At 49.4% G+C, this 23746-nt stretch overlaps 1 protein-coding gene across 3 annotated transcripts in view; it reads right to left on the reverse strand.

The window, feature by feature from the left end:
- Positions 1-23746, reverse strand: part of UBASH3B (ubiquitin associated and SH3 domain containing B) — a 140773-nt gene that overhangs the window by 37326 nt on the left and 79701 nt on the right. The window lies entirely within an intron of this gene.

Here is a 23746-nt window from a genome sequence, read left to right on the forward strand (position 1 = left end):
TTTGGGTCCGTGGTGGCTCTGGCCCCAGAACCATGGCTCTACCCAACCACCAGGGTCACAGTTTGTGGGAGGCAAAGCAGCATCCTTCCTTCCTCCCTCCCACCCTCCTTCCCTCCTACTTTCTTCCTACCTTTCTCTTTATTTCCTTCTCCTCCCAAGGAACTCTTACCAGGAAACCAAATGGACCAATACATCAAAAATAAAACCAAGAGTTTATTGGGTGTCGCTGTCTCAGCTGAAGTTTGACTGGTTGGAGCCCTTTCAGAGACCATGGTCTCTGGTACCCTCGGCTGGATTCGGGCCTGATGAGTGGATTTGGGCTGGTCCCATGTCCGGGTCCAGCAGGATCCTCACTCCCTCTTCAAAACACACGTTCTGAGCCACACTGGAATTTCCTGCTTAATTGTCACCCAGGCTGACTTCCTCTGCAGCCACCCTGGTGCTCTGGGTTCCACGGGGGTCTCTGACACTCTCGGTAGTTCAGGTCTTCTCAGCCGAGAACCAGCTGTGCGCTAGGCACTGTGTTATCACCAGCAAGCAAAGAAGAGGGAAGGACGATCCTGGACCTCAAAGAGTTCAGAACGTAGATATACAAGCAGCTTCTTACAAGGCGATACGTTAATGGCCATAAGAGATGGGCCGAGTGTGCTAGGGCTGCTCTGAATAGGGATGCTGACTCAGTAGTGGGGCATTTTGGGGGGCTGAGGTTCTCACATTGTCCACAAAGCTACCCTAGGTCAGGATACCACAGCAAACTCAGAGGTGCCATGGGACATTGCTAATTTTGGAAGGAAACAAAGCCACCTTCATCATCTGTTGGGCATCCCATTAAGCTACTAGTTCGAGGTAGTTACAATTTCTTTTTTTTTTTTAAACTTTTTATTTTATATTGGAGTATAGTTGATCAACAATGTTGTGATAGTTTCAGGTGTACAGCAAGGTGATTCAGTTATACATACACACGTGTCATTAGTAAGTAGTCGCAATTCTTTAAGAATGAAATAAAAATATTATTTTTCTTTCAATTTTGTGTATTATTTTTTCACACGGTCCTTAAATTGTTAGGAGCGATTTATTGAGTTGTTTGGATCTAGCTACTAAATACACAGAACCATTAGGTATTTATGTTGGTCTACAAGCTCTATGTAAAAATTACTCAGACTCTAAGGGTGCTATGAACTGAGAAGGTTGGGAATCCGTCCGGGAAGAAACAATGATTGATCTGGATCTTCAAAGCAGAGTCAGAGCTGGCTAGAGAAATCCACAAGGAGAGAAGGGCATCTGAAGCGAAGACCACATCAAGAGCTAATATAGGAAGGTGAGAGACAGCACTGTATGGGCGGGGAAGTTAGAATTTGGTGATACTAGAGCAAAAACGGCAAGGCTTGAAGAAGGTAAAAATGAAGCTGGAAAGGGGACAGCTCACAAAGGTCCTTGTGCTATTTTAGGGCTTGGACCTGACTGTTTTATGCAGCGGGGAACAATGAAGGCACGATCAGATTTGCATGTGAGGGTCAGATTCAAGGGAGATAAACTGTATGCTGGAGACTATTTAAAAGACCTTGACAATCGATCAGAAGAGGGACACTGAGTCTTGAACTATAATGAGGGTGGGGACGTTGCCTAAGATGTTCGGGCTGTTGACTGAATGAAGCTTGGAGACGGGTTAGCAATTGTTGCTTGAAGGCCTATGTGGATGGCGCAGACACCCCTGAGTGAGAATGCGGGGTAGAAACAAGTTTGGGCTGGGGTGGCAATGGATGATGAGTTCAGTTACTGTCCCCTGGAGAATCTGGGGGTCTGACTAACGACATCTACACCAAGTATCATTAACAGACTCTGGGTCTGGCTTAGGGTACCATATCCCCAAAGCTTTCTCTGTTAGCCTGACTATGATTCCTTGTCTCTGTTTGGAAGCCAGACACTTCTTTTAGGCTCCCCACTGAATTCCTATTTCCTGTCTAAGGAATACCTTCAGCTCCAAACTTGTTCAATACTGAGGTCAGTAAATACTCAAGCCATCCATGGCTTAAGCAGACAGGTTACCCAGACCCCCAGGTTCTCCACGCTGACTCGTCTCTCACTCATAGAGGGGAGTTAATCCCTTACTTTACTGCACTTGACAAAACTCAAATATCTGACACCTGTAGTGAAAAACAACAGGCATTTACATTATATAGTAATGTAAATAGTAATATATTTCCTCAAAATAGTAAGACCTTGATTCAATTAAGTAGAAAACGAATTTGTTGAACTTTCCAGTTACTTGAAGTTGTTCGGTCCTTGGCTTTGGTAGATGCATGCTCGTGGCCTTGGCATCCCATCTGCTCTGTGCCTTGGTTCTCTGTGACTAAGGACTTATTTGTGCAGGAAAAGAGACAAGGGGTCAAGTAGGTAATCCTCCAAGTGGGTAACGCTCCCTGTGCAACCAAAGTTAAATGGTATCATTCTTTTGTGTAGCTAAGACAATCTCAACTTTTAGAAACATTTGAAGCTAATATAGGATTTTTAAAAAATGTTCACAGCATCCAGGATACCAATTGATAAATTTGCAACATCTAATACTGTGAATTCAATTAAAAGATGACCCAATTAATCAGATATCTCATTCCTTTTCCAGGATCTGCACTAGACCGGGGCCAACAGATAGAATCCGACTACTTCTATTTTTCTTGGTTGGAGAGTCTAGTCATATAAAGAGGCCACTGGCGCCACAAAGCCAAATTGAGGAATTCTTTTAGAGTGTATCTGCAAAGCAGACGGTGCTTTGTAATGTGGTTTTAGGTGGAAATACAGAGGCTTTTATTGTGCTCCATGAAGAGTTACCTGCTCAGTGCCAGCTTCTTTCTTTTTTTAATTAATTAATTAATTAATTTTTGCTGCTGTGCGTGGGCTTTCTCTAGTTGCGGTGAGCGGGGGCTACTCATCGCAGCGCGCGGGTTTCTCATTGCGGTGGCTTCTCTTTTGCGGAGCAGGGGCTCTAGGCACGCGGGCTTCAGTAGTTGTGGCACACGGGCTCAGCAGTTGTGGCTCACGGGCTCTAGAGCGCAGGCTCAGTAGTTGTGGTGCACGGGCTTAGTTGCTCCGCAGCATGTGGGACCTTCCTGGACCAGGGCTCAAACCGTGTCCCCTGCATTGGCAGGTGGATTCTTAACCACTGCGCCACCAGGGAAGCCCCAGTGCCAGCTTCTTTATGGATGATTTGAGGCAGCGTGAGCCTGCCTGCAGCTGACAGCTATCCTGAGAACAAAGTGCAAACAGGTAACTCTGCATCTTTGTTCTCTAGTAGGAGAAAAATAAGGATAAGGAAGTCCACAATTGAAGGCCTTCTATGTATCAGGCACTTAGACGTTAAGCCTCATGACAAATGGTGAAGCCGGTATTGTTAGGAGCCTCCCTGGAGCTGGGTGGCTCTACCCTGACAGGTCAGCTGTCCAGTCACCTCTGTGGTGGTCCCAATCCAGGGGCTGGTTCTGGAGGCAGTGACCAAAGTCTGCATCAGTCAAAGGAGTATATTAAGTAGTCAAAGCATGAGCCTAGGGCTTCCCTGGTGGCACAGTGGTTGAGAGTCCGCCTGCCGATGCAGGGGACGTGGGTTTGTGCCCCGGTCCGGGAAGATCCCACATGCCGCGGAGCGGCTGGGCCCGTGAGCCATGGCCACTGAGCCTGCACGTCCGGAGCCTGTGCTCCGCAACGGAAGAGGCCACAACAGTGAGAGGCCCGTGTACCGCAAAAACAAACAAAAACAAAGCATGAGCCTAGAACCCTGGGCAGCATCTCAGCCAATGGCCTCCAAACTCCATCCTCTCTGGAAACCCAGGGAGAAGTGGCCCCTAAACCTCTCACCGGGTGTGATCCTGGAGATCTGGGGTGCCTTCCAGGTTGTAATGGGACTTCATGGCAAGAGAGAGTATCCCCCATGAGCAGAGCCCCCATCAGGAGCCGGAGGGTATGAGGATGGGGTGGATGAACACAAAATACAGAGCAGACAGGAGTCCAGGCTCCCCAGTGGCCAGCGATGGGAGATGCTTCTAGAGTAACCAGCGTAACCCCCTGAATTCACATCCTGCAGCCCCCTCACCCATTACTGCCTATTAATCGAGACTTCAGTTTCTGATATGGTTACCCTCTTGGCTACCAGTGGCCAATAAGATCCTTACAGATTTAATCCCACTTTTAATTGACGATCAGAGGCCAAATGAATGTGGGGGAGCGTTTGCGGAGCAGCTAAGAGCTACGCAAGCCAAGGAGGGGGCAGTGGTGCTATTTTAGTAAAAGTTAAATAAAACTAAAGGACAGGCCGAATACTGTTGTCCCAGTGGATCCCTGCAGCTAGAACACGGGCGCTGGTTTGCAGCTGCCATTTCCCCGAAGGAAGTCATTCCCCAATTTGGAGGTTTCGTTTTTTCATCTCCAAAGAGGAGGTGATGAAACTGCACACAAGCAGGTTGAGAAAGAGAGATGGGCCATTTATAAAGTGTTTTGAGGTCCTCAGAAGCAACTAGAAGTGATAAACTGTGTCTGTGTTGACAAAGGATCTTGAGACCATCCTGTCCGTTCCTCCTTAGGACCAGACAAGGTTGTACTTTCTTCAAGGTTGTATCTTTGAAAGAATCTTTCCTGTTCTTACAGACCTTAAGAAAAGGGGATTCAACAATGTTTCTTTTTTGCTTAATAGCCCTTGTGCTCGGAAAGTCCTTCCAGCTGTGCCCAAACTTATGCCATGTTTTCTGTACCTGGTGGAGCTGGTCACTCTTTCCTATATAACAAAATCATTTATCCTGTCACTTTCATACATGGGATTCTGGCTACTCTTGGTCACCAAGGCCAGTAAGACAGGCTTGCAAAGAGCCTGGGCGGTTCAGTCTAGCAAGTACGTCTCCGAAGTCTTTGCTGGCTCTGGTCTCCTCCCTGTGAAGCTGCAGTGGGGGCAGTGAGAGGCCCATCAATACACAGAAACCCTAATGGCCCGACCCATTTCCTTCGGAGGAAATGAACCTAATGGAGGACGACATATTGATCATAAAGACCCAGTTTCACAATCAGTCTCCTGGCGGTGAACCCTTTCAGTCGGCCGGGGCTAATGGCCTGAGAGCCATGCATCTAACAATCAATGGGATAGAGCAGGCCTGCCAGGGGGCCGGGGATGCTACCACCAAAAGGCCGATCAACGGGAAGAAAAAGCTGTGGGCTTTTATATGAAGCTAATCAGAGATGGAAAAAAAAAATGCTGAGCTATCTGGGGGCTTAAGAAGGCTTTCCAGTGGAAGAACTTCAACCTGCGGTGAAGCCCTTCTTTCTCTCCTATCACCAAGGCTCTACTTCCCAACCCATAAAGAGCCTATTAGGCCGCTCTCCACAGGGCGTGCTTAGCAGGGAAAATGCTGCTTAGGTCCCCTGGTGTTTTTATGTGGTGGGCCCAGCGGCCGTGCGGAGAGGCCTTGTTTTGTTCCTGCTAAGAAGGGGCTGGGGCTCTGGCCTCTGCTGTTAAGGAGGAAGCCGTTTGTAATGGGGAAACCAGCCATTAGACCATGGGTGGTGACATAATACATTGCTCTTTGCCTCTAAGTCTCCCTGGGATCTAGACAAGTCCTTTCCTCCCCCTAAGGCCAATGAGTTTCTGCATGGAGGCACAAGGGAGTGTTTGCCGTGTAAAAGGAGCACATTCTTGGGAGCCCACCTCTTACTAATCGTGGGACTGCGGACAAGTTAATTAATCTGAGGATTCGCTTTCCCAGCCTCTTCCATGGGGCCGACGATACCTACCCTGTAGGATACAATGATGACTAATATCAATAACAGATCATGTATTGGAAGAGCTCGGCACAGCATCTGGCTTAGGTACTTAAAAATAACATCTGGGGCTTCCCTGGTGGCGCAGCGGTAGAGTCCGCCTGCCAATGCAGGGGACGCGGGTTCGTGCCCCGGTCTGGGAAGATCCCACATGCCGCGGAGCGGCTGGGCCCGTGAGCCATGTCCGCCGAGCCTGCGTGTCCGGAGCCTGTGCTCCGCAACGGGAGAGGCCGCAACAGTGAGAGGCCCGCGTACCGCAAAATAATAAAAAATAAAAAAAAAATAACATCTGTACAGATGCCTATGCATATTACCTAACAATCTTTGCAATTTTCCCAGAATAAATGTCTGCAAGTTCCATGCTAATAGGAATATTTCAAGACTGGGCACCAGCTCCCCTCTCTGCTAAAACAATCTCCAACCATCTGGGAAGGTCTTGAGGAGTACATGAGATTTGGGGGAAGAAAGAAAAGCTTTCCAGATAAGGCAGTAACACAAGAAAAGGCACAAAGGGAAAACCAGCCAGTGATGTGTGGCTGTCTGGAGAGCTTCCACTGAGGGGGGACACAGCCCAGATTGTCGGGAGGCAGGCAGGGGAGTTCAGATTCCATCAGGAAGGAAGCTGGGAGTCACTGAGAGGCCCTAAGCAAGGGAGGGACAGAGTTTCCGCTCACTGCAGGAATCCAAGGGGAGGAGGGAGAGCCAGCCCCGATCTGGGTGTCTGTGGTTATCAGGCACTGGCGAGACTGGCCAGGGTTCCCTTCCTCCTCTGAGATCCTGTTACTAGTGCTCCCTATGGGGTTCTTTATTCCCCACGCCGCTGTGGAGAAATAATAGCTGAACCACCTCCCAAGGGAATAGGATACAAGTGTTAAACATTCAATCCATGGGCTTCCCTGGTGGCGCAGTGGTTGAGAGTCGGCCTGCTGATGCAGGGAACACGGGTTCGTGCCCCGGTCCGGGAGGATCCCACATGCCGCGGAGCGGCTGGGCCCGTGAGCCATGGCCGCTGAGCCTGCGCGTCCGGAGCCTGTGCTCCGCAACGGGAGAGGCCACAGCAGTGAGAGGCCCGCGTACCGAAAAAAAAAAAAAGTTCAATCCACTGTACATGCTGAACTATTATTATTCCCTGAGAAACAGAGGATCAGAAGCTGCCTGTTTTGCCCGAGGACACACAGCAAACGGGGGACTCAAGGATCCCAGAATCAGACGAAAGGAAATCACGAATGTGGTAGTGCCACTTAGTCCAGTCCCCTGCCTATAAATCTTGCCCAGTAAAAATGGCCAAGATTTATATTTTGATGATTATCTCCTCTCTCCTCTCTGGGACTTTACCATTTCTGCGTACTTTCATACCCTTTTCCTCCTCTACGAGAGACCTGAGGATGGAACGCAGGTCTGGGCTCTAACTAGCCGCTTGGTTCAGTTTCACATTAAGGCTTCGGTCTCTGACTCTCTGTCAGTCCAGAAGATTCTGTTTCTAGGTTACGGGTTCTATAGAAAACCATGGAAATCAGGCACCCCTGGAAGGGCATTGTCTGTTGTGCAGAGTCTCTGCATCCTTGCAGAGGAAAGTCCAGCCGGTTTGGGGGCAAAGGTGTCCACTGCATAAAAGAGCGGCACTGTGGAGGGCGGGAAGGTTAATACAGAGCCACAGGGAGCCCCCAGACGCCTTTCAGGCCGGTGGCCCAATGCGGAAGTGCTCCGAGGTGTGTGGAAGGCAGGAAGGCTCCTGCAGGAAGACACAGGAAGCCGAGAAGTGACTGTGCTCAGGGAGGTAGGACGTGCCGGGGAGAAGGAGGATGGGGCTCAACCAATAAACACGACAGTAGGGCTGAAACTTTGCTCAAGACTTTTATATGATCACTCCTGGGTCCTCCTAACAGCCCTGAGAGGTAGGCAGAGCACCCTTGTTACTGTCATGTCACAGATGAGGAGGAGGGAACAGAGAGGTTCAAATTCTAGTGCAGCTCACACAGCAGCGTGCGGCAGAGGGGTGGCCCGGACTCTGACCCGCTTTTTCTTGCCCAGAGCTCTGAGGTACGACTGGGCCCATGAGGTTAATTTTGGCCGCAATGATTGGCAGGTGGGATTTAACGCGCATGGCGGGAACAGCCCCACCCATGCCCCACCATAAAGGATCTGGGAGAAACAGATGAAAAGGAGGAATCATTCCAGGTTGCAGAGATTAATTCTTTTCCTTCTCCCATTTCCACCTCCTCCCTCTCCAAGCCACTAGAATCAGCTAAAAATACTTAAACAGGGATGGTTTTTAGTCCCTCAGAAATAGTTTCAGCCCAAATCTTCATAAGAGGCTCTGACTCCCAGCATCTGTGTGTCAGAGAAAAGTACAGACCAAACAGCCATTGTCGCCGTACACCGTCACCACATACCTCATCAAACAAGTGATTTCTTAGCTAAGAGGTAGTGAATGTTTACTAAAAGCCGGGCAATGTACTAACATTTTAAATAGAAATGATCTCATTCAATCCCTAGCTCTTTTGGGGTAGGTGCCATTGTTTCCCTCACCGAACAGGTAGGAAAAGTGAGGCTTAGAGAGGCTGCAGAATGTGGCCGTGAAGAGGAAGGTGTGGCATTCAAGTGTGTGCTCAGCCGCCAGGCCACACGTCCTCAGAGCAGATGGACGCCAGGACCAGCGCGGCCACTGTTTCTGGTTCACAGTGAGGCGAAGTGCAGTGACAATCTTCCATGGGAACTTGCTACAAAACACGACGGCACTGCTTTCTCAATCTGACTCATGACAGTTCATTTGTTCATTCACTCAAATATTCCTTCACCAGCACGTGTCGTGTCCAGATCTGTTGCCGGACACTATGCTGAGGGCTGTGAATATAAAGATGGTTGGAAACCATGGCTCCTGCCCTTAAGGGAAGTCACCCCATGACCACTTCAACAAGCACGTATCAGAAAGAGGAGGAAGCCAACCTTAATGGAACACCTGGTATGTACTGTGCATTTCCAGGTATCAGCTTATGTGATCCTTAAGCCAATTTGGTGGAGTGGGTATTACTGCCTCCATCTTAATACACGATGAAACTGTGGTGTAGAAAGATTAAGAACACTGCTCAAGACAGTCCTGGGATCAAAACGGGTCTTATTTTCAAACTCATGTCCTTGGCCGGCATCCCTCTTTCCCACCCCACCCCCATGCCTCTCCCTCCACTGAAGGATGGAGGTCAGTTTCCAAAGGAATACATGGATAAACAAAAATAAGCCCTGGATTTGAAGAATTAAGATGAGGGTCTTCTACCAGGAGGATGGGTTATTATCATGGGATTCTTGGGTGGACCTTTGAAGGAGGATGTGAGGCAGAGGGACACCACTGAGTCTTATGTGTGGCCCAAACTCCACCAGAGCCAATCCCATTCTGCTGCCACTTATTGCAAGAGGTATTTGTGGCTGGAGAGGGTGTGGAATATAGGAAACTCTCCTACACTGTTGGTGGGAATGTAAGTTGGTGCAGACACTGTGGAAAACAGTAATGGAGGCTCCTCAGAAAACTAAAAATATGATCCAGCAATCCCACTCCTGGGCGTATATCCAGACAAAACTGTAATCCAAAAAGATACATGCACCCCTGTGTTCATAGCAGCACTATTCACAATAGCCAAGATATGGAAACAACTTAAATGTCCATCGACAGATGAATGGATAAAGAAGCTGTGGTACATATACACAATGGAATACTACTCAGCCATAAAAAAGAATGAAATAATGCCATTTGCAGTGACATGGATGCAGCTAGAGATTACCATACTAACTGAAGTAAGTCAGAAAGAGAAAGACGAATACCATATGATATCACTTATATGTGGAATCTAAAATAGGACACAAATGAACCTATCTATGAAACAGAAACAGAATCACGGACATAGAGAACAGACTGGTGGTTGCCAAGGGGGAGGGGGCTGGGGGAGGGATGGAGTGGGAAGGTGGGATTAGCAGATGTAAGCTTTTATGTCCAGAATGGATAAACAACAAGGTCCTACTGTATAGCACAGAGAACTCTATCCAATATCCTATGATAAACCATAATGGAAAAGAATGTAAAAAAGAAAAGTATATATATGTATAACTGAATCACTGCTGTACACCAGTAATTAACACAACATTGTAAATCAACTGTACTTTAATAAGAAAAATAAGAATAGGAGATTTAAAAAAAGACACTGAAGTTGTATTAGGGTGATGGATTACGAGTAATCTTTTCTAGCAGTTTTTCTTTATTGTTACATTGTTGGTTTAATTTAAAAAGTTAAAGCATAGAATATGAGAAATGCATATAAAATCAATTTTATTTTCTCAAAAAAAAAAAAAGGAGTAATTTACACTAGGGAAAAAAAAGAGGTATTTGTGGAGACCAAAATCCAAGCTGGCAAAAGAACTGGACAGTCTTGGAGTCCACTGTGTGAATGACAACCAGTGTAGTTGAACCCGTGATAGGAAGGGGCAAAGAGAGGCGTCAGTAAGGGCCGCAGGGATTCAGAGCAAAGCGGGGTAGCTAGTTTAGACACCTGCTGCCACTCAGGGCTCAATATAAAGCTTGCCCATCCTATTATTACAGACCGTCACCTCCAAGAACACGTACAACCTCCTTACCGTGTACCCTGCACCTTCCGTGGCCTCAGTCCTGTCTGCTCTTCAGCTTCACCCTCAAGCATGCTGTTCCCTGGATCCTGTCTCACACTCCAAACCTTCCTCCTGTGTGTTCCTGTTTCTGCAAGGTCAACCCTACCCTTGGTTACCTGGATGCTTCCTACCTGTGCTTTAACACTCCACATGGAAGTGGAGTGTTCGTCTCCTCTGGAAGCTATCCCTGACTGGTCTGGGCACCCGGAACATCCCGTACGTGGCTGCACCCCAGCGCCTCCTGCATTATATTTAAATGATCTGTCTTGTGCAATAGACTGTGATCTATATGAAGCTGAGACCATTTCTGACATTCTTTGCAGTCCTAATAGATGGTATAGTACTTGGCACAGAGTAGGTGTTAAATAATTTTTTTAAAAAGTGAACTTTATGAAGATGTTAAAGGTCTAGATATGTGGCAGACAGAGTCTACGGTGACACCCTAGTAATCTCTGCCTGCTGGCATTCACTCTGCTGTATAATCCTCTCCCATAGAGTGTAGGTGAGACCCAACAGAATATGAGTCTGGCCAGCCCTATTGCTTCTGTCCAATAGAATATGGCGAAGGTGATGGATGTCACTTCTGTGCTTCCACTGTGATACACATATAAGACTCTAAGGGACTCACTGCCCTCCTGGCCTTGAAGAAGCAGCATGTTGTGAACTGGCTATGGGGAGAGTCACATGTCAGGGAAATGTCAGTGGCCTCTAAGACCAGACAGTGGCTCCGAGCCAACATCCAGCAGAAAACTGGGGCCCTCAGTCCTACACCAAAAGGAAAGGAATTCTGCCAGCAACCTGAATGAGGTTGGAGGTGGATCCTAGTTGAGCCGCCAGATAACAACCCAGTCCGGTCAACAGCTTAATTGCAACCAGACTCTGAACAAAGAACCCAGCTAAGCCCGGACTCCTGGCCTACAGAGACCGGGAGATAATAAATGCGTGTGTTTTAAGTCACTAAGTTTCTAGTGTGGCGTAATAGAAAACGAATGGATGTCCAGCTTTTCAGGAAAGGGAAGAGAGGCAGGAAAGCAACACCAGTGGAGCATTGGCTGGTATAAGCTAGTGAGCCCAACCTCAGCATTAAGCAGGCACCTCAGTATTTGATGCAGGAGATGGGAGGCCTCCATCCCAGAACCCACTGAACCTGGCTAGTCTGAGTCCTTCGCCATGAATACATCCCATCTCATTCCTGCCGCCATTTAAATCTGATTTAGGCTGTTACTTGGCCAAGAGTCATAGGTTGGTACTTAAGGGAGGAGGTAAATGGAGCGGCCAGAACACAGAATCAGAGTCGGACAGAGTGGGGCTGGAACCTGCGGCTGCTTCTGTCAAGATGCGAGACCCCGGGTAAATGGCCTAACCTCCCTGAGCTTAGTCCCCTGGGTAAGCAAGGCTGATTTCAGGGCTCTGTTACAGTTATGTGAAATGGCAAGAAGTGGCAAGTTCAAGGTCTATGTTCCCTTCCCAACCCCACCACCCGCTGCCCTCCCCCACTTTCCCTGGCTCTAAGGTTAAGGCCGCTATGGGATTCTCCTGGACCGAACAGGTCTTGGCCGATGCCTGGGAGGTTTACGCTGCAGCTGAAATCCCAGGAAATTGTACCCTGCCTGTTCCAACGCCGTGAGGCTGCTGAGAGATCAGGCCAATTTCCTGAAATGACTTACTGCTTCCCCTTTCACGGGCACTTTCTATATCATAAATGGGACTTGACCAAACACGTTGGGAAGCGAGAGCTGTCCTAACTCCCGTCCCCCAGACCATCACCCCTTTGCCACATCATCCAGTCCCCTGGGCCTTTGCCCCCAGAGCTCAGGGAATCAGGCGGCGTCCCCTCAGATGGGCAGAAAGCACACTGCCACCCTGGGTGGCCTGGGGGCCCTGAGGAAGCATCAAAGGAGAGCCTGTTTTTTGTTTTTTGTTTTTAAATAAATAAGCTCTTGTTTTCCCATTAGACTTCTGAGAGCTTTGAGCCCTTCTACCTCACAAGCCCTCCTCCCTCAATGCCTTAGGAGGGAAGGAAACAGGAAACAGAATGCAATCACTAACTTTATTTTATGGATAGAGAAATAGAGCCCATTTGTCCAGTATCCCACAGCCTGGAATATCTAGATTTATCAGATGTCTACTAATACCCAGGACCACGTCGGGCACCCCTGAGCGTGACAGTGCGTGTGTGTGTGTGTGTGTGTGTGTGTGTGTGTGTGTGTGTGATTTCAGATTCTGCTAACAGTGTACGTATTAAGGTATGATGTTGAGGATGCTCATGGAATCTCACGCCTCTGAGATCAATCTTCTCGTGTTACAGATGAAGAACTAAGACCCGCCCAGGCAAAGGACAAGCACAGGAAGCCAGGTTTCCTAAGTCTCTGGCTCTGCCTTTTTTGCTTAGACCGTGCTGCTCGATTTCCTTTTGATCTAGCCCCACTTCTTTAGCCCCTGGGCAGGTGCTACTTTGCTCAGAGGCCTTGGGACCCCCTTCTTAGGGAGCAGTGCCAGAGGGGACCCCTTGGTTTGCCTCAGGCCTTTCAGCTGCCATCTTGGCAGGGCAGCCCTCCCGCCCAGGGTCCTGCTTCCTTCTTTGACCTCCTCCCCCCCACCCCCCGCTGCCCCCGGTCCTACTCCAGCCCTCCACACTGGGGCACTACAGCCTTCGAGAAGAGCTAGAACCGCCCTTGGTGTGAAGGGAGCAGAGTCTGGAGAGCCAGCCGTGCGCCCTTCCCTGAGATGTGGGAACTGGATGCTGGCAATGAGCAGGGTGCCGTGGGGAGAGGGCAGGGAAAGGAGGAAGCGGCACGGCACAAGCTTATTTAATCCTCAGGGCACGTCTCTGAGGTGTTTTACAAGATGAGGAAGCTGAGGCTTAGAGAGGGAGGCAGCCAGGCTTAGGCTTAAAAACGTGCGAGCGTAAGAATCCAATCCAGTGGCTGGCTCCAGCGAGAGCCGTGGTCCTACATTTCCGAGGCACCAAGAGGACCTGACTCAGCTCCAGGTGGCTCTGCGTGACTTTCAAGGCCAAAAGCGCTTAAGAATTTTCCAAGCAGTTTATTCTTACTGCCTCATTCAAACGTCACCCCCAACTGCAGTGGGCCTCGCTCGATGCCTCTCAGGCCACCGCAAGGTAATCGTGGGCGGAAATGCAGGGCTTCATTCCTTCCGTCCTAATTAACTGACCCTCTTCCTTAACCAGCCCCCCGAGTTGCCCAGCAACACCTGTGCTGTGTGTAACCGGGACAGGGGCGCTGCAGTGTTTTTGGATACAAACGATTTCTCAAATTAGCTCCGAACCCCAGGAAACAAGACAAATTAATCAGTAAGAAAACCAAAGCAGATTATAATTAATTACCTACGTGTGGACCAGGTTTCTCTGTAGCCACGAGGTTTACATAAGTGCATTCTGCTCTGTTCTCTTTTTTCTAAATATAAATCCAGTTTTAGAATCCTAGGGCCTCGAGCCTCAGTTGACAAAGGCTAAGTTGACTCCGTCCCCAGCTCAAAAGAGGATCCTGAGTGAGTCACTTCCCCCTGCCTGCTTCCCCCTGGGTCGATAAGCCTCCCTCTCGGGGTGGGAGGGAAAGATAAGAGCTGAGGGCATTATTCTGGAGCAGAGAGCATGCCCTGCTCTGCAGAACCATTTTCATTGACATGGGAGGCTTTTCTGAAGCTGGCTGGGCAAAGCCCCTCCGAGGGGGGCAGACCATCACTCTGAGTGGCCACATTCTCTAGCCCGAGCTACCTCCCCGACCCACAACCTGATCCTCAGTTTCCCTTAAAAAAAAAAAAAAGGTATAAAATGTTCAGGCCCTTTCCACAGAAGGCTACAAGTCAAAAAGTCAACTGCTACCTGAGTCTCTTTTATGGACGAGGTGGGAAATTGAAAAGCTGAGTGGGGCAAGGGGTTGCATGTTCCTTGGGCTTGTGTATTAAATTGCATTCGCAGTGCTCTGCAGCATGAGGTGACAGGGGGTACTAACGTCATTAAATGTGCTTCAGAGCTCTGGGGCTTCACTGAAACTCCTATTCACCATTGGACTGTGAAGGTGGAGGCTAACTTCTCCATTTCATAGAGCAGGGAACTGAGGCTTAGAGAAGAAAAGCAACTTCCCTAAGGTCACAGTGAGTTGGTGCAGAGCCAACTTGGAAGCCAGGACTCACAAATCCTTGTCATGTACCCAATCCAGTGCTCCAACCCATGTCTTCTTTCCGCCCCTTTGACTGTCCGTTGTGCATCCCTGGGAAAAGGACTGAGCTGGTGGGACAGCCAGTTCTGGTCCTGGCTCTGTCACTGTGTGACCCTGGGCACGTCCCTAACCTTCCTGAGATCGTAGAAAATGGAAAGGGCTTAGATGGATCTCAAAGTTCCCTTCCAGTTCTGATAGCCTGTGAGTTATATGTCCTGTGGATTCTCTTCCCTTTCATACACCGGGGGAGGGGGGGGGAGGAAGTTGGGCTGTTTCTTTCCCTAGATGACAATGATGGGTAAAACAGAAGAGCCAGGTGTGGGCTGATCATGAAGAGTGGCCTGCAGGGGAGGGAGGGAGGGAGGGAGGGAGGGAAGGGTCATGGAGAATCCTCAGTGGGAATTGACAACAGATACCAAAGCAGGAGTCATGCTTACAAAGACCAAAAGAAACGGAAAGTGGCCATTTCAAACTGCAGCCCTCTCTACAGGTGACAGCCTCAGGCCTCACTGTGCTCCATGCCAGCGGGAAAGGACCGTATTCCCTCTCTCTAAGCCATTCATGCTCTGTCTACCCCCTTCAGCTGCTCTCCCAGATGCAATACAAGTTGGGTTCCTCCAACTATTGTTCTGTGTTCAGTAGATAAGACACAAAGAGAATGATGCTTCAGGAAAATGAGATGCCATTTTTAGCTTGTCAGGAAGACAATTTCCTTGAGGGGAAGAGAGAAGGCTAAAAGGCCCATCTCCATTTCTGGAGTGGCAGCCACATGCTAGAAGAGCGGCCTCCATCATCCCAAGGAAAAGACTTATTTCGTCCTGTAGTTTGCCTTTCTTAGCAATTGGGTGTAAATTTGGAATTCCCCTTCACTATTGTCCATAAAAATATTCCATCCGAACTGTGCTGCCCAATACGCTAGCCGCCAGGCACGTGTAAAATAAAACTAAAAATTCAGGTCCTCCTCACGCTGGCCGCAGTGAAGGTGCTGGTGGCTACCATGTCGGCCGCACAGATCTGAAGATTCTCATCGCCACAGAGTATTCGAGTGCACAGTGAGATGCACTAGAACATAAACTCCCCAAGAGCAGGGACTCGGCCTTGTTTGTTCCCAGGTCTCAAGTACCCAGTGAAGTATCTGACACACACTTGGCACTGCATTTATTGAATGAATTTATTGAATTCGTGGCTAGGCAAGTTAGATAGGGCAGAGAATACGGTAGTGCCAGTACAAGGATGCTAGTAATTCAAAATTACACCAAGAAACTCTGATTTCCTCTACTGTTCGTTCTCTAAGAGGCGTCTGAGCCCCATTGGTGCTTCCCTAGCCTGGGTACTAAGAGGGATATGAAAAACAACAACAAGGGAATTCTCTGGTGGTCCAGTGGTTAGGATTTCGGGTTTTCACTGCCAGGGGCCCAGGTTTGATCGCTGGTCAGGGAACTAAGATCCTGCAAGCCATACGGTGTGGCCGGAAAAAAACAAACAAAAAAACACCACCACCACCAAGAGTAGGTCGGTCAATGTATTGGAAGGAGCAGAGCAGAGGACTGGGAAAGAGAAGACCCAGGCCCTAGTCCATATTTCAATCACAGGGGCAAGTGGAGCCCCTTTGAATCTCCCTTGTAACCTGTACAATGAGAGTAATAATACTCTCCCCAAGGAGGTGTTTCTATGAACCAAGTGGGATAATGTAACAGAATACTTTGGAAGCTCTAAGGAGTTGGCGTCATTGACCTCGCCCTCAAGTTGCTTTTGAGTCCCGCTGCCATGATCCTTAAGAATATTTTGCCTTATCCAAAGGCTCTCCCTGCCTTGAGATCATAATACCTCAGTCCATCGTGTACACGTCCAAGGAAAGATTTCTGCTGAAATACCACTATTATCATGTCCTGGAGCTCCAAAGACTAAAATGGCTCCCGACTGCCTGGGAGATCAAGACCTATCTCCATCTTCTAATACTTGGTAGGATTACGTGCCCCATGTGCTTAGGAAGCTCCTATTTCATGATCGGCAGATAGGCCGTTCCTGAGGTGAGAACCCTTATTCCTGTTACACATGTGCCCCGGCCCCACCTGTGCCTTTGCTTCTCCCACCTCTTCACACTGCATCTGCCCCCTTAGTTCACCCTGTCTGTAACTCCAGCCCCCAAACCCAGGCGCTCTTAGTGCCTCTCCTGTCTTGTACATGTTAAGTTCTCCCGCGTGGGCTTGTTCTGATGGTTTCCTGTGTCTCTGCTCCTCCACCACACGGGTCCACACTCAAAGAAGGGAGGTGCTCTTAGGCAGTACTTGGCTCCTTAGGGGAACCTAGGGACGGGGATGGCGTGGTTGGCCCTGTAGGCCTGGGTTCCAATAGGGTCAGATAGATAGGGAACAGGGTAAGCCAAGAAGCTTAGCCTTGAAAAGACAGTCCGACCAGCTTTGTACAGGCAGACTATGCTTTTCCTTCAATGGACTCCATGTTTTAGCGAACACATTGCAAATACCTTATGTTTAGTATGTAATGATAATAAAAATTTCATTTCCCCATGTTGTTATACTTTAGGTTGGTATCATTTCAGCCCAAAGGAACAGAATTTTAGTTAAATGAAGCTTTCCTCCAGAGAGCTGACTCCTTTGGGTTTCAGTAAATGGTCTCACCCTGGATCCAAACCTCCATGACTCCCACTACTCATCTAGAGGCCTCTCACACGGTACAGCAATGACGGATGTGACGTGCAGCCCAGTGACTTTAAGTGGCATTCTAGGGGGAAGCAGAGCCCTGGGATTAGCCAAGATCATCCCGGAAGGTGAGCCCAGGCTCCCAACCCACTGCAGAAGGCCGGGATGCGTGCGGCCCCAGACTGCGTCCTCCTTATAGTAAACACCATCTTCCCTGGGGAGAACAGGGTTACAGCCAAGCAGATATTGCTCGTGTGAGGCCTAAGCCAGCGCCAACAGTTGTGGCTGAGTATAAACAGAATGCCCAATTAAAACACCTAATTATAGGGCAGACTAGAACCAGGAGGGGGGCTCTGTTGGTGGCCCCGAAGCCAGCTGCCAGCCAGGCTGCTGGCTTCTCCCAAATCAGCCACAACCGGTCTCAGACTGGAGTGAACCTCCAAGTGGACACATGCACTGGAGGGCTGGGAGGGCAGAGGGGGGCCCTCCAAGAGGGGAGAAGGCACGCCTTGTTGCTTCTAAGCTCCTAGGGCTGTGGGAGCGTTCTCCCAAGGAGCACCCAGGCAGCTTTCTGGAAGACTATAGGGGGAGATGCCCCTTAGCAGAGGAGAGTTGGGATTTCACTTTTTGGGGACCCAGTTACCTCATCTAAGGAAAGGGATACCTCATTCACAGGATAACTATGAAATAAATGTAGCCAAGGGTAATTTAAAAGCCCTTTGCTCTTGGCGGAGCACTGCAATAGACCATGCGCTTTCCCAAAAAGCCGGAGGCAGGGACATGCTCTGAACAGCAGTGGCCCAAAACCTGGGCGCAAAACAGTTCTTCCTGCTGACCTGCAGGTGTTCATCCCTCTTGCCAGGCACCGAAATACTGATGGTCACCCAACTCTACCTCAATCATCACACTGTCAGTGCTTAATATACCGTTTTCAGCGATACTGATGATAAAATAAGTTTCTACGATGTCTTTCCTCCTAGGATTTCAAAGCATGGTTCACAGGTGTCTATGACTCCAACCTTCCTAAGAGGTTGATAACAGGGGTGAACATTTGAATCTTACTGGTGGAGAACGAGGGCTCTGTGTTCCAGTAACTTGCCCCCAGTTCCCCTAGGATGACAGAGGAAGAGCTTGAACTAGGACCTCGAAATGCAAGCATCAAGGTCATCATCTTGAAGCCCGCTAGGTTAAGCCTTCAAAGCACTGCTAGAAGTGGACACTACCAAGTGGAACTGAGGCAGAGTCTAGGTTTCAGCTTTTCTGGGGTCATTTCCCTAGCCTCCTTTGGGGAGAAGCCTTCTTCTGTTTCTTTTACATAATAAAAGGATGGGATGTGGCCCCTCACCTCAGGGAGGGTGATATTGTTAGTCAAGTGTTCTTAGCTCACATAGCACTGGCTGAGAGGAGGTCTCTGTAGCTTTGGGGCTTTAGGTCAAAAGCACACCACCACATTATGTGGGTGTAACTAAGGGTATATTGTGTCCTCAAGGGGAGAAAACACCTCCCTCCTCCCAACCAGCCTGAGCAATATGCCAGAACAGGGGTCCTGCTACTGAACCCCATCAGCAGTGGGCATCGGTGTCAGCAAGCCTGTTCCCTTAGTAGCCCAGACGTTCTTTGACAGAGGGATGGGAGTTGCGCTAACAAACACTGAATACGGGGTCACAGGATCTGGCTTCGAGCTGGGCTCTGCTATCTATTAACTGCGATTCAGGGAAGACTCCTCTGGGCATTGGCATCTCATCTGTAAAACTGGAATGATAACCATTAACGTCACAAAGCTATTGTTAAGAGGTAAAGGGCAGTGTAGCCTAGTGGTCAAACCCATGGCCTCCAGAGACAGAGCTGGATGCGGATCCTGTTGCACCACCCACTAGTTACAGGACTCTTGGGTAACGTACTGAATATAGCGAACCCCTAGTTTTCTCATCTGACACTAGAGAAGGGCAATCGTACTTAGAGTGTTGTTTGGAGGTTTTCATTGACATGGTGCCTGTGCACAGTGAGCTCTCAATAAACTCTGCGAGTTAGTATTACAGATAAAAGATGTAACGCACAATGCGACTGCAATCGATTATTTTCTAGGCTTTGGGCAAGTGGTGTCAGTATATGCAGGGCTTTGCATATGGTAAACGCATGATAAGTACCTGCTCCGTGTAATTATGGCATCCGTATAGCAGCAGCTTCACTCTGGAAGTCAGCTCAGAGATGAGTATCATTTGCAATAACGACCTTCCAGGCTGCCAACCCTACAAAGTGGACCAACTAAAGACAGGCAGTGTGATTCAGCTGCCTCTCAGGGGAGGGTTTCTGGTGACAGCGAAAGCCACAAGAGATTCGACCTGAGTAATTTCTGTGTGTCAGCAGAAGGCTCTTCCTCTCCCAGGGAAGATAAACCTAGTGCCATGTGTAGTTTGGGGCACGCACTGTGCAGGGATCACTCTGGGACCTGGAGACAGCACAGCTGTCCCGGGTTGTCTCGGCAGCAAAGACTTTCTCCGTGTAAGAGCAGCCAAAGCTGAGGGCTCTCCCCACCCGCTTCCTCCCACGTGCTCCGTCCCTCACTGACAGCCAAGAGACTTGTGAGGTGGCAAATCAGTATTAAGCGCTGGTGTGTGCAAGTGACCCAGGGAATACGACAGGGTGCGGGGCTGCTGTTCCCCGCCTAACTGCCCTCAACTGCCAACTTGCAGGGTGGGAGCCCAGAGTTGCCCACGCAGTTTTTTCAGTCTGATGAATTTCATCACTTTCCTTCCACTGTGGGAGAGCCCTCTACCTTTCCTTAGTTCAAGCACAAGGGAGGTATTCTTCTGCCCTGCAGGATCCAGGGAATAACTGCACAGACACCCGTTCCCCAGTTCCTGTTAATGGCTAACAGTCCGTGCTTATCACCTGCCACTCCCTGTACTAAGCTCTTTACCTGCATCGGGTCATTCAATCCTCCCAACAGCTAGGTCATCATTATGCCATCTAATCACAGCAATCAGCTCAGGATCACCATCCCCCAGTTAGATAATCGAGGAAACTAAGGCTTAAAGATGCTAAGGAGGTTGCCCAAGGCCCTAGGAGGATCTCCAATTGTAGAGTCAGGAATTTTTTTTCCCTGGCCACGCCGCCGCAAGGCATGCGGGATCCTGGTTCCCCAACCAGGGATCCAACGCTTGCCCCCCCCCCCCCCCCCCGCGGTGAAAGCACGGGGTCTCAACCACTGGACCGCCAGGGAAGTCCCTAGAGTCAGGATTCGCACACAGGCAGTCTGCCTGCCTCCCTCTCCATTCCTGGGCTGTAAAGCCCAAGCTTTGGCAGACTCCCTTCATTCTTTCCAGATTGAGTAGCTCTAATATTTTCATTGCGCCTCTATAAAGAAAATCTTCCAACCCCTAATCACCCCAGTGCCCATCTCTGGAGCTTCTCCAGCCTTTAAGAGGTTTTTACCTCTTAATGTGCAAGAGCCAGAACTACCCAACATCACTCCAGGTGCTGACCCTGTAGTTTACAAATAACTTAACGATGTTATCTCATTTTATTCTCGCAGCAGTCCCAGTGGGGACATCGGCAGGTCAGACAATTGTCCAAGGTCACGGAGCCATGGCTCAGCCCAGGACCCACGCCTCCCGTGCTCTTTCCCCCCTCCTGTCTAGCGTTGCTTCTGGGTGTTGGTCTCAGCCTTGTTCCCACAGGACACCCTGTATGTTTGGCGAGAGTATGACATTTCCCAAGTCTTATTGGCTGATGTCACCAGGCCAACCCCACTCCCTAGGTCATTGTGGGTCCATTCATTCATTCTGTTCTCCACGCATAAGCTCCTGTTGGGTGATTTCAGAGGTTCTCGTGGCTCCTGGTTTCGCCTTCCCTTCTCCTCCCCAGTTCCCAGTCCATCCTCCACTGAGGCCAGAATAATCTCCCTAAAATACTAACCTGGATCACGCCACCGTCTTACTTAAGATCCTTCAGAGCCATATCCCTGGCCACAGCCCGTGGTGGCTCCCGTCATCCTGGCTGCCTCTCCTGCAGTTACCCTCCCCCCACCATGTTGTCCCTCCCTGTACCCCGCCCCCCGCCCTACCCCACGAAGCCTTGGCTTCAGCCACAGGAGCCCTGCAGTTGCCCCCAATACCCTGAAGCTCTCTCTGCTGAAGCCTTGTCCACTCTGCTCTTTCCAGCGGGATTACCTACACCTCCTCTCTTTTCTGTCTAACGAACTCAGAGGATGACTGTAAGTCAAGCCAAGATTTCGTATCTCTCGAGTGGAATCCTACTAGAACTTCCTTTCTGAATCACACATCTCCCCTCACGGCCCCTCCCACACTTCACTTCTCCATATCCGCCACTGGACTGGAAACTCCTCGAAACAAGGCTCCCTATCTAACTTTGTGCCTTCCGGATATGGCGCACAGTGAATCCTTGGAATGTGCATTAAATAAGGGAGGAATGAATGAATGAATCCTCCCTTGCCCACCCCGACCCCAGCAGAGCGGCTGTCTTCTGAGGTCTCTCAGCACTTTAGAATATCTTTCTATGAGCACTGCTAGCCTCTATTTCTGTTTCCTTGTATGTCTGTCTCTATTTCCTTCCATGTCTGTTTTCACCACTACATTGGAAATATATTCTTCTTCCTCAGACTCTGAGATATTTCAAGGGTAGGAGGTGCATTTCCGAGCACAAAGCCCAGCACATAGTAGGAGCTGAATTAATTGAGTGAACGGAGTGACTCCCAGGTCCTCGCTCTTTCCTGCCAATGCTAATCACGGAGGAGCACCATCTCATACCTCAGGTAACTTCTACCTAAACGCAGTGGCTTGCTTTGCTCACGCCCAAGCCAGGTCTACTTGTCTGCCAGCTGACATCTTGGGGCACGGCTCCTCGCTACCCAAACAGCTCTGTGTCCTCATGGCTCACGGGCCCAGCCGCTCCGCGGCATGTGGGATCTTCCCAGACCGGGGCACGAACCCGTGTCCCCTGCATCGGCAGGCGGACTCTCAACCATTGCGCCACCAGGGAAGCCCCAAAGCTCCATCTCTTGCATGAGCCTTGGGTCTTGGTTTGCACTCCTCATCCTGGGCTGACATCTCTTTAGTGTCTATTTTTCATTACATAAAGGTTGGTGAGAAAATATTCATCTAACCACCTGTCTGCCCACCCACCCATCCATGCATCCATCCCACTTGTGTTGAACATCTGAGAAGGACCAGGCCTTGTGCCAGACTCTGGGAAATTCACTGATAGACAAAACAGAGTTCCTGGCCTCAAGGAGCTCAGTTGGGGCAGAAGACAAACAGGGAACAAATAAGCATAATGCCCTGTGACACACATGCTCCTGAGGTCATTTAAAGCATGCAGGTGGGGGGACTTCCCTGGTGGCGCAGTGGTTAAGAATCCGCCTGCCAATGCAGGGGACATGGGTTCGAGCCCTGGTCCGGGAACATCCCACATGCCACGGAGCATCTAAGCCCGTGCGCCACAACTACTGAGCCTATGCTCTAGAGCCCGTGAGCCACAACTACTAACCCCGCGCGCCGCAACTACTGAAGCCCGCGCATCTAGAACCCATGCTCCGCAACAAGAGAAGCCACCGCAATGAGAAACCCACGCACCGCAACGAAGAGTAGCCCCTGCTCGCCGCAGCTAGAGAAAGCCCGCGTGCAGCAACGAAGACCCAACGTAGCCAAAAATAAATAAAATTAAAGCATCTCACCAAGACGGTGAGATTAACTCTGCTGACAGTGGGCAGGATTTGAGCAGAGTCTTGATGGATGGGAGGACTTTTGCCATCCAGACGAGAGAGAAGGAACAGCAGGTGTGATATGGGAAGGAGGGAAGGTACTAGAAGCTCTAAGGAGGGCAACAATGGGGTGGAGGAGGGGCATGGCAGGAAAGAGAAACCTTGTCTATCTTTTCTCACTAGGGGAGAAGTTTTGTTTCCAAAAGACCGTGGGTCAATTACATTATCTTAGTAAATGAAGAAAAGCATGCCGATTCTGGCCTTTGCTCTGCAGAACTCGGCAAGCCACAGCCTCCTCTAAAAAGCCAAGGAAAGAGCTTTAAAATGAATCCATTCTTTCATCCAACACTACCAGCACCTACCATATTTAATATTTGTATTCGTGGGATGGCAATCGTCTCCCCCCAATGTCTATAAGCTACCTGAGAGCAGAGATTTTGTTATGATCTGCGTGGAATCCCAAGAGCCTCCAGCAATCCCTGGTACATAGTAAACACCTCATAAATATTTGCTTAATGAATTCACTGGACTCCTGCTACCTGCCAGGAACTGAATTAGGTCCTGGAGATAAAGGCATGGACTAGACACATTGCCTGCCCTTTAAGCAAGGTCAATTACATGAGCTAGCTCCTTAGAAAGCCATTTTGGGGTTGGTAAGAAATCATTTCTGTTTTAAAGCTTGAAAAATAAAAAAGACCTTTCTACAAGCTGTGAGATGACCTTTTGGGAGTTCACAGGAA

Source organism: Tursiops truncatus, chromosome 8 (genome assembly GCF_011762595.2).
Source record: "Tursiops truncatus isolate mTurTru1 chromosome 8, mTurTru1.mat.Y, whole genome shotgun sequence".
Lineage (NCBI taxonomy): Eukaryota > Metazoa > Chordata > Mammalia > Artiodactyla > Delphinidae > Tursiops > Tursiops truncatus.